The sequence below is a fragment of the Pseudophryne corroboree genome, unplaced genomic scaffold, assembly GCF_028390025.1.
Source record: "Pseudophryne corroboree isolate aPseCor3 unplaced genomic scaffold, aPseCor3.hap2 scaffold_915, whole genome shotgun sequence".
NCBI lineage: Eukaryota > Metazoa > Chordata > Amphibia > Anura > Myobatrachidae > Pseudophryne > Pseudophryne corroboree.
In genome coordinates this window covers 151,256-163,611 of record NW_026970495.1, presented here as the reverse complement: position 1 = coordinate 163,611, position 12,356 = coordinate 151,256, and the positions used below count along the sequence as shown (strand labels likewise).

The following is a 12,356-nucleotide window of genomic DNA, read 5'->3' as shown; positions in this document are numbered from 1 at the left end:
CCTGTATTATTTCAGTAGATATTGAAATGAGGATGCATCTTGCTGCCTTTCCAATGAAGCAAGTTTAATTTAGTAATAGGTGAAAAACCATCCCTACAAATATGTTAATCAGATACTTGGCTTTGTGGACACTTTTCAGAGAACAAATTCGTTAGCATAAAAATAAAGCCAGAAAATGAAGAGCTGTTTAATCACTCAATTGGATTTTTCTGCCAGCATATTTCTTTTTCTCTGCAACCCACTGCTAAATTGTGCTTCCTAGCTGTTTTTTTTATAAAATCACTTATTCAAATCTAACTCTGATTACATCAGAGTAGGCCAGGTACCCTACACCATAAGAAGGGGGTTTGAAATTTTGACTTGTCTACTTAAAGATCACCAAAATCTGATAACAAGGTCAATTACATCCCTGGGTGGGATTGAACCACCAACCCTTTGATTAATAACCAAACACACTAACAGATTGCGCCACAGAGACACTTTACAAACGTACATACTGACAAAGGCTAATAAGCATTCATCTAGAACGTTTCCTAGAAAAACTTTAAAAAGTCAATAATCTGGAGAGTTTTTGTAAGATGTTTCTTCCATCAACCAACGAAGAAACACATTGGTACTTTCCCATGATGAGTGAGTGCTTCAGGATCTCTTGCACTTACATGTGCAGCAGAGTACTGCAATGGAAAAATGCTGGGCCCATAACCCAGAGGTAGGCAGATTGAAACTATCCTCTGCTATATGCATTTTTTTTTGTTAATTAAAGTAATCCAAAACTGGGATTGATATTTTTGCTCTTTTATTTTTACTTAAAGTACAATAACTTTTACCATTTTAATTTGTTTTAATAGTATATTGACAGTATTGTTTTCTTTCAAAAATCCATTTAATTTTCTTTACCCTATTATTAAAATGGTAATTGACAAAAACAAACTACATTGTCACCAGAAGAGCAATACAAAATGTACAAGTGATATATTAAAATCATCTTTCCAGCTTGAATTTCAATGATGCATTGGGGCAACGATTTTGTGAGAAACACCTTCACCCTTAAATAAAGATTTTCTTAATTCCTTACCTGTGTGCTAATTAGATATCACCTTGTTTTCACATTAAACAGACTTTCACATGCGAAAACAGCAAATATGCAGTGGCGTTAATGTTTCCTGGTGTCAACCTGTATTATTTCCGTAGATATTGAAATGAGGATGCATCTTGCTGCCTTTCCAATGAAGCAAGTTTAATTTAGTAATAGGTGAAAAACCATCCCTACAAAGATGTTAATCAGATACTTGGCTTTGTGGACACTTTTCAGAGAACAAATTTGTTATCATAAAAATAAAGCCAGAAAATGAAGAGCTGTTTAATCACTCAATTGGATTTTTCTGCCAGCATTTTTCTTTTTCTCTGCAACCCACTGCTAAATTGTGCTTCCTAGCTGTTTTTTTATAAAATCACTTAATCAAATCTAACTCTGATAACATCAGAGAAGGCCAGGTACCCTACACCATAAGAGGGGGTTTGCAATTTTGACTTGTCTACTTAAATATTACCAAAATCTGATCACAAGGTCAATTACGTCCCTGGATGGGATTGAACCACCAACCTTTTGATTAATAGCTGAACACACTAACCTATTGCGCCACAGAGACACTTTGCGAAAAGTCCATACTGACAAAGACTAATAAGCATTCATCTAGAACGTTTCCTAGAAAAACTTTAAAAAGTCAATAATCTGGAGAGTTTTTGTAAGATGTTTCTTCCAGCAACCAATGAAGAAACACATTGGTACTTTCGCATGATGAGTGAGTGCTTCAGGATCTCTTGCACTTACATGTGCAGCAGAGTACTGCAATGGAAGCATGCTGGGCCCATAACCCAGAGGTAGGCAGATTGAAACTATCCTTTGCTATATGCATTTTTTTTTGTTCATTAAAGTAATCCAAAACTGGGATTGATATTTTAGCTTTTATTTTTACTTAAAGTACAATAACTTTTACCATTTTAATTTGTTTTAATAGTATATTGACAGTATTGTTTTCTTTCAAAAATCCAATTAATTTTCTTTACCCGATTATTAAAATGGTAATTGACAAAAACAAACTACATTGTCACCAGAAGAGCAATACAAAATGTACAAGGGATATATTAAAATCATCTTTCCAGCTTGAATTTCAATGATGCATTGGGGCAACGATTTTGTGAGAAACATCTTCACCCTTAAATAAAGATTTTCTTAATTCCTTACCTGTGTGCTAATTAGATATCACCTTGTTTTCACATTAAACAGACTTCCACATGAGAAAGCAGCAAGGATGCAGTGGCATTAATGTTTCCTGGTGTCAACCTGTATTATTTCAGTAGATATTGAAATGAGGATGCATCTTGCTGCCTTTCCAATGAAGCAAGTTTAATTTAGTAATAGGTGAAAAACCATCCCTACAAATATGTTAATCAGATACTTGGCTTTGTGGACACTTTTCAGAGAACAAATTCGTTAGCATAAAAATAAAGCCAGAAAATGAAGAGCTGTTTAATCACTCAATTGGATTTTTCTGCCAGCATATTTCTTTTTCTCTGCAACCCACTGCTAAATTGTGCTTCCTAGCTGTTTTTTTTATAAAATCACTTATTCAAATCTAACTCTGATTACATCAGAGTAGGCCAGGTACCCTACACCATAAGAAGGGGGTTTGAAATTTTGACTTGTCTACTTAAAGATCACCAAAATCTGATAACAAGGTCAATTACATCCCTGGGTGGGATTGAACCACCAACCCTTTGATTAATAACCAAACACACTAACAGATTGCGCCACAGAGACACTTTACAAACGTACATACTGACAAAGGCTAATAAGCATTCATCTAGAACGTTTCCTAGAAAAACTTTAAAAAGTCAATAATCTGGAGAGTTTTTGTAAGATGTTTCTTCCATCAACCAACGAAGAAACACATTGGTACTTTCCCATGATGAGTGAGTGCTTCAGGATCTCTTGCACTTACATGTGCAGCAGAGTACTGCAATGGAAAAATGCTGGGCCCATAACCCAGAGGTAGGCAGATTGAAACTATCCTCTGCTATATGCATTTTTTTTTTGTTAATTAAAGTAATCCAAAACTGGGATTGATATTTTTGCTCTTTTATTTTTACTTAAAGTACAATAACTTTTACCATTTTAATTTGTTTTAATAGTGTATTGACAGTATTGTTTTCTTTCAAAAATCCACTTAATTTTCTTTACCCTATTATTAAAATGGTAATTGACAAAAACAAACTACATTGTCACCAGAAGAGCAATACAAAATGTACAAGTGATATATTAAAATCATCTTTCCAGCTTGAATTTCAATGATGCATTGGGGCAACGATTTTGTGAGAAACACCTTCACCCTTAAATAAAGATTTTCTTAATTCCTTACCTGTGTGCTAATTAGATATCACCTTGTTTTCACATTAAACAGACTTTCACATGCGAAAACAGCAAATATGCAGTGGCGTTAATGTTTCCTGGTGTCAACCTGTATTATTTCCGTAGATATTGAAATGAGGATGCATCTTGCTGCCTTTCCAATGAAGCAAGTTTAATTTAGTAATAGGTGAAAAACCATCCCTACAAAGATGTTAATCAGATACTTGGCTTTGTGGACACTTTTCAGAGAACAAATTTGTAATCATAAAAATAAAGCCAGAAAATGAAGAGCTGTTTAATCACTCAATTGGATTTTTCTGCCAGCATTTTTCTTTTTCTCTGCAACCCACTGCTAAATTGTGCTTCCTAGCTGTTTTTTTATAAAATCACTTAATCAAATCTAACTCTGATTACATCAGAGAAGGCCAGGTACCCTATACCATAAGAGGGGGTTTGCAATTTTGACTTGTCTACTTAAATATCACCAAAATCTGATCACAAGGTCAATTACGTCCCTGGGTGGGATTGAACCACCAACCTTTTGATAAATAGCTGAACACACTAACCGATTGCGCCACAGAGACACTTTGCAAAAAGCACATACTGACAAAGACTAATAAGCATTCATCTAGAACGTTTCCTAGAAAAACTTTAAAAAGTCAATAATCTGGAGAGTTTTTGTAAGATGTTTCTTCCAGCAACCAATGAAGAAACACATTGGTACTTTCGCATGATGAGTGAGTGCTTCAGGATCTCTTGCACTTACATGTGCAGCAGAGTACTGCAATGGAAGCATGCTGGGCCCATAACCCAGAGGTAGGCAGATTGAAACTATCCTTTGCTATATGAATTTTTTTTTTTGTTCATTAAAGTAATCCAAAACTGGGATTGATATTTTAGCTTTTATTTTTACTTAAAGTACAATAACTTTTACCATTTTAATTTGTTTTAATAGTATATTGACAGTATTGTTTTCTTTCAAAAATCCACTTAATTTTCTTTACCCTATTATTAAAATGGTAATTGACAAAAACAAACTACATTGTCACCATAAGAGCAATACAAAATGTACAAGTGATATATTAAAATCATCTTTCCAGCTTGAATTTCAATGATGCATTGGGGCAACGATTTTGTGAGAAACATCTTCACCCTTAAATAAAGATTTTCTTAATTCCTTACCTGTGTGCTAATTAGATATCACCTTGTTTTCACATTAAACAGACTTCCACATGAGAAAGCAGCAAGGATGCAGTGGCGTTAATGTTTCCTGGTGTCAACCTGTATTATTTCAGTAGATATTGAAATGAGGATGCATCTTGCTGCCTTTCCAATGAAGCAAGTTTAATTTAGTAATAGGTGAAAAACCATCCCTACAAATATGTTAATCAGATACTTGGCTTTGTGGACACTTTTCAGAGAACAAATTAGTTAGCATAAAAATAAAGCCAGAAAATGAAGAGCTGTTTAATCACTCAATTGGATTTTTCTGCCAGCATATTTCTTTTTCTCTGCAACCCACTGCCAAATTGTGCTTCCTAGCTGTTTTTATAAAATCACTGAATCAAATCTAACTCTGATTACATCAGAGAAGGCCAGGTACCCTACACCATAACAGGGGGTTTGAAATTTTGACTTGTCTACTTAAAGATCACCAAAATCTGATAACAAGGTCAATTAAGTCCCTGGGTGGGATTGAATAACCAACCTTTTGGTTAATAGCCTTACACACTAACTGATTGCGCCACAGCTACACTTTGCAAAAGTACATACTGACAAAGGCTAATAAGCATTCATCTAGAACGATTCCTAGAAACATTTTAAAAAGTCAATAATGTGGAGAGTTTTTGTAAGATGTTTCTTCCATCAACCAATGAAGAAACACATTGGTACTTTCCCATGATAAGTGAGTGCTTCAGGACCTCTTGCACTTACATGTGCAGCAGAGTACTGTAATGGAAGCATGCTGGGTCCATAACCCAGAGGTAGGCAGATTGAAACTATCCTCTGCTATATGCATTTTTTTTTGTTAATTAAAGTAATCCAAAACTGGGATTGATATTTTTGCTCTTTTATTTTTACTTAAAGTACAATAACTTTTACCATTTTAATTTGTTTTAATAGTATATTGACAGTATTGTTTTCTTTCAAAAATCCACTTAATTTTCTTTACCCGATTTTTAAAATGGTAATTGACAAAAACAAACTACATTGTCACCAGAAGAGCAATACAAAATGTACAAGTGATATATTAAAATCATCTTTCCAGCTTGAATTTCAATGATGCATTGGGGCAACGATTTTGTGAGAAACATCTTCACCCTTAAATAAAGATTTTCTTAATTCCTTACCTGTGTGCTAATTAGATATCACCTTGTTTTCATATTAAACAGACTTCCACATGCGAAAGCAGCAAGGATGCAGTGGCGTTAATGTTTCCTGGTGTCAACCTGTATTATTTCAGTAGACATTGAAATGAAGATGCATCTTGCTGCCTTTCCAATGAAGCAAGTTTAATTTAGTAATAGGTGAAAAACCATCCCTACAAAGGTGTTAATCAGAGACTTGGCTTTGTGGACACTTTTCAGAGAACAAATTTGTTAGTATAAAAATAAAGCCAGAAAATGAAGAGCTGTTTAATCACTCAATTGGATTTTTCTGCCAGCATATTTCTTTTTCTCTGCAACCCACTGCTAAATTGTTCTTCCTAGCTGTTTTTATAAAATCACTGAATCAAATCTAACTCTGATTACATTAGAGAAGGCCAGGTACCCTACACCATAACAGGGGGTTTGAAATTTTGACTTGTCTACTTAAAGATCACCAAAATCTGATAACAAGGTCAATTAAGTCCCTTGGTGGGATTGAATCACCAAACTTTTGGTTAATAGCCTTACACACTAACTGATTGCGCCACAGCGACACTTTGCAAAAGAACATACTGACAAAGGCTAATAAGCATTCATCTAGAACGATTCCTAGAAACATTTTAAAAAGTCAATAATGTGGAGAGTTTTTGTAAGATGTTTCTTCCATCACCCAATGAAGAAACACATTGGTACTTTCCCATGATGAGTGAGTGCTTCAGGATCTCTTGCACTTACATGTGCAGCAGAGTACTGTAATGGAAGCATGCTGGGTCCATAACCCAGAGGTAGGCAGATTGAAACTATCCTCTGCTATATGCATTTTTTTTGTTAATTAAAGTAATCCAAAACTGGGATTGATATTTTTGCTCTTTTATTTTTACTTAAAGTACAATAACTTTTACCATTTTAATTTGTTTTAATAGTATATTGACAGTATTGTTTTCTTTCAAAAATCCTATTAATTTTCTTTACCCGATTATTAAAATGGTAATTGACAAAAACAAACTACATTGTCACCAGAAGAGCAATACAAAATGTACAAGTGATATATTAAAATCATCTTTCCAGCTTGAATTTCAATGATGCATTGGGGCAACGATTTTGTGAGAAACATCTTCACCCTTAAATAAAGATGTTCTTAATTCCTTACCTGTGTGCTAATTAGATATCACCTTGTTTTCACATTAAACAGACTTCCACATGAGAAAACAGCAAAGATGCAGTGGCGTTAATGTTTCCTGGTGTCAACCTGTATTATTTCCGTAGATATTGAAATGAGGATGCATCTTGCTGCCTTTCCAATGAAGCAAGTTTAATTTAGTAATAGGTGAAAAACCATCCCTACAAAGATGTTAATCAGATACTTGGCTTTGTGGACACTTTTCAGAGAACAAATTTGTTATCATAAAAATAAAGCCAGAAAATGAAGAGCTGTTTAATCACTCAATTGGATTTTTCTGCCAGCATTTTTCTTTTTCTCTGCAACCCACTGCTAAATTGTGCTTCCTAGCTGTTTTTTTATAAAATCACTTAATGAAATCTAACTCTGATTACATCAGAGAAGGCCAGGTACCCTACACCATAAGAGGGGGTTTGCAATTTTGACTTGTCTACTTAAATATTACCAAAATCTGATCACAAGGTCAATTACGTCCCTGGATGGGATTGAACCACCAACCTTTTGATTAATAGCTGAACACACTAACCGATTGCGCCACAGAGACACTTTGCGAAAAGTACATACTGACAAAGACTAATAAGCATTCATCTAGAACGTTTCCTAGAAAAACTTTAAAAAGTCAATAATCTGGAGAGTTTTTGTAAGATGTTTCTTCCAGCAACCAATGAAGAAACACATTGGTACTTTCGCATGATGAGTGAGTGCTTCAGGATCTCTTGCACTTACATGTGCAGCAGAGTACTGCAATGGAAGCATGCTGGGCCCATAACCCAGAGGTAGGCAGATTGAAACTATCCTTTGCTATATGCATTTTTTTTTTGTTCATTAAAGTAATCCAAAACTGGGATTGATATTTTAGCTTTTATTTTTACTTAAAGTACAATAACTTTTACCATTTTAATTTGTTTTAATAGTATATTGACAGTATTGTTTTCTTTCAAAAATCCAATTAATTTTCTTTACCCGATTATTAAAATGGTAATTGACAAAAACAAACTACATTGTCACCAGAAGAGCAATACAAAATGTACAAGTGATATATTAAAATCATCTTTCCAGCTTGAATTTCAATGATGCATTGGGGCAACGATTTTGTGAGAAACATCTTCACCCTTAAATAAAGATTTTCTTAATTCCTTACCTGTGTGCTAATTAGATATCACCTTGTTTTCACATTAAACAGACTTCCACATGAGAAAGCAGCAAGGATGCAGTGGCGTTAATGTTTCCTGGTGTCAACCTGTATTATTTCAGTAGATATTGAAATGAGGATGCATCTTGCTGCCTTTCCAATGAAGCAAGTTTAATTTAGTAATAGGTGAAAAACCATCCCTACAAATATGTTAATCAGATACTTGGCTTTGTGGACACTTTTCAGAGAACAAATTCGTTAGCATAAAAATAAAGCCAGAAAATGAAGAGCTGTTTAATCACTCAATTGGATTTTTCTGCCAGCATATTTCTTTTTCTCTGCAACCCACTGCTAAATTGTGCTTCCTAGCTGTTTTTTTTATAAAACCACTTATTCAAATCTAACTCTGATTACATCAGAGTAGGCCAGGTACCCTACACCATAAGAAGGGGGTTTGAAATTTTGACTTGTCTACTTAAAGATCACCAAAATCTGATAACAAGGTCAATTACTTCCCTGGGTGGGATTGAACCACCAACCCTTTGATTAATAACCAAACACACTAACAGATTGCGCCACAGAGACACTTTACAAACGTACATACTGACAAAGGCTAATAAGCATTCATCTAGAACGTTTCCTAGAAAAACTTTAAAAAGTCAATAATCTGGAGAGTTTTTGTAAGATGTTTCTTCCATCAACCAACGAAGAAACACATTGGTACTTTCCCATGATGAGTGAGTGCTTCAGGATCTCTTGCATTTACATGTGCAGCAGAGTACTGCAATGGAAAAATGCTGGGCCCATAACCCAGAGGTAGGCAGATTGAAACTATCCTTTGCTATATGCATTTTTTTTTGTTAATTAAAGTAATCCAAAACTGGGATTGATATTTTTGCTCTTTTATTTTTACTTAAAGTACAATAACTTTTACCATTTTAATTTGTTTTAATAGTATATTGACAGTATTGTTTTCTTTCAAAAATCCACTTAATTTTCTTTACCCTATTATTAAAATGGTAATTGACAAAAACAAACGACATTGTCACCAGAAGAGCAATACAAAATGTACAAGTGATATATTAAAATCATCTTTCCAGCTTGAATTTCAATGATGCATTGGGGCAACGATTTTGTGAGAAACACCTTCACCCTTAAATAAAGATTTTCTTAATTCCTTACCTGTGTGCTAATTAGATATCACCTTGTTTTCACATTAAACAGACTTCCACATGCGAAAGCAGCAAGGATGCAGTGGCGTTAATGTTTCCTGGTGTCAACCTGTATTATTTCAGTAGACATTGAAATGAGGATGCATCTTGCTGCCTTTCCAATGAAGCAAGTTTAATTTAGTAATAGGTGAAAAACCATCCCTACAAAGGTGTTAATCAGAGACTTGGCTTTGTGGACACTTTTCAGAGAACAAATTTGTTAGCATAAAAATAAAGCCAGAAAATGAAGAGCTGTTTAATCACTCAATTGGATTTTTTTGCCAGCATATTTCTTTTTCTCTGCAACCCACTGCTAAATTGTGCTTCCTAGCTGTTTTTATAAAATCACTGAATCAAATCTAACTCTGATTACATCAGAGAAGGCCAGGTACCCTACACCATAACAGGGGGTTTGAAATTTTGACTTGTCTACTTAAAGATCACCAAAATCTGATAACAAGGTCAATTACGTCCCTGGGTGGGATTGAACCACCAACCTTTTGGTTAATAACCATACACACTAACTGATTGCGCCACAGCGGCACTTTGCAAAAGTACATACTGACAAAGGCTAATAAGCATTCATCTAGAACGTTTCCTAGAAACATTTTAAAAAGTCAATAATGTGGAGAGTTTTTGTAAGATGTTTCTTCCATCAACCAATGAAGAAACACATTGGTACTTTCCCATGATAAGTGAGTGCTTCAGGACCTCTTGCACTTACATGTGCAGCAGAGTACTGTAATGGAAGCATGCTGGGTCCATAACCCAGAGGTAGGCAGATTGAAACTATCCTCTGCTATATGCATTTTTTTTTGTTAATTAAAGTAATCCAAAACTGGGATTGATATTTTTGCTCTTTTATTTTTACTTAAAGTACAATAACTTTTACCATTTTAATTTGTTTTAATAGTATATTGACAGTATTGTTTTCTTTCAAAAATCCAATTAATTTTTATACCTGATTATTAAAAAGGTAATTGACAAAAACAAACTACATTGTCACCAGAAGAGCAATACAAAATGTACAAGTGATATATTAAAATCATCTTTCCAGCTTGAATTTCAATGATGCATTGGGGCAACGATTTTGTGAGAAACATCTTCACCCTTAAATAAAGATTTTCTTAATTCCTTACCTGTGTGCTAATTAGATATCACCTTGTTTTCACATTAAACAGACTTCCACATGAGAAAGCAGCAAGGATGCAGTGGCGTTAATGTTTCCTGGTGTCAACCTGTATTATTTCTGTAGATATTGAAATGAGGATGCATCTTGCTGCCTTTCCAATGAAGCAAGTTTAATTTAGTAATAGGTGAAAAACCATCCCTACAAAGGTGTTAATCAGAGACTTGGCTTTGTGGACACTTTTCAGAGAACAAATTTGTTAGCATAAAAATAAAGCCAGAAAATGAAGAGCTGTTTAATCACTCAATTGGATTTTTTTGCCAGCATATTTCTTTTTCTCTGCAACCCACTGCTAAATTGTGCTTCCTAGCTGTTTTTATAAAATCACTGAATCAAATCTAACTCTGATTACATCAGAGAAGGCCAGGTACCCTACACCATAAGAGGGGGTTTGAAATTTTGACTTGTCTACATAAAGATCACCAAAATCTGATAACAAGGTCAATTACGTCCCTGGGTGGGATTGAACCACCAACCTTTTGGTTAATAGCCTTACACACTAACTGATTGCGCCACAGCGACACTTTGCAAAAGCATATACTGAAAAAGGCTAATAAGCATTCATCTAGAACGTTTCCTAGAAACATTTTAAAAAGTCAATAATGTGGAGAGTTTTTGTAAGATGTTTCTTCCATCAACCAATGAAGAAACACATTGGTACTTTCCCATGATGAGTGAGTGCTTCAGGATCTCTTGCACTTACATGTGCAGCAGAGTACTGTAATGGAAGCATGCTGGGTCCATAACCCAGAGGTAGGCAGATTGAAACTATCCTCTGCTATATGCATTTTTTTTGTTAATTAAAGTAATCCAAAACTGGGATTGACATTTTTGCTCTTTTATTTTTACTTAAAGTACAATAACTTTTACCATTTTAATTTGTTTTAATAGTATATTGACAGTATTGTTTTCTTTCAAAAATTCACTTAATTTTCTTTTCTGTGTGCTAATTAGATATCACCTTGTTTTCACATTAAATAGACTACCACATGAGAAAGCAGCAAGGATGCAGTGGCGTTAATGTTTCCTGGTGGTAGTGGGGGACTGTGTTTGTGCTTTCCTCTGGTCAGCTCTGGTAAAAGTCAGATTTCTTTGTCTCAGATCTTCCTCTAGCCTTGTTCTTCTTTCGAGAGTTCCCTTGTGCTGCCTCAGTTGGATCTCCTTCACTTGACAGGGGCGTACCCGAGCAGCGACCCTCCCCAGCACTAGCCCAACTCCTACTTACCTGCCAGGTGAGATACTATGATCATGAAGGTGCTTCTCCCAGGGCAAGGCTCACCCATTGCACTCTGGGTGTGCTGCTCCTGCGATTTCCCCAAATGTGGGAAACTTGACAGCATAATTTGTGTTTCCCCTGGTCGGCTCTCGTATAATTCAGATCTCTTTGTCTCAGGTCTCTCTCCAGCCTAGTTTGCTGTCTGTTTCCACTTCTCTTTTCTTAAACCGCTCCCTTCTATGCCCTTGCGCACCTTAATTAAATCTAACTCTGATTACGTCAGAGAAGGCCAGGTACCCTACACCATAAGAGGGGGTTTGAAATTTTGACTTGTCTACTTAAAGATCACCAAAATCTGATCACAAGGTCAATTACATCACTGGGTGGGAACCTTTTGGTTAATAGCCCATGTAAGTGCAAGAGATCCTGAAGCACTCACTCATCATGGGAAAGTACCAATGTGTTTCTTACAAAAATTCTCCAGATTATTGACTTTTTAAAGTTTTTCTAGGAAACGTTCTAGATGAATGCTTATTAGCCTTTGTCAGTATGTACTTTCGCAAAGTGTCGCTGTGGCGCAATCAGTTAGTGTGTATGGCTATTAACCTAAAGGTTGGTGATTCAATCCCACCCAGGGACGTAATTGACCT

General features: G+C 35.2%; 1 non-coding gene across 1 annotated transcript; it reads left to right on the top strand.

Moving 5' to 3' along the window:
- Window positions 1–11,707: 11,707 nt before the first annotated feature.
- Window positions 11,708–11,870, top strand: LOC135046091 (U1 spliceosomal RNA). The gene has a single exon (XR_010238458.1). It is a non-coding gene; the product is annotated as a U1 spliceosomal RNA (small nuclear RNA).
- Window positions 11,871–12,356: the final 486 nt, after the last annotated feature.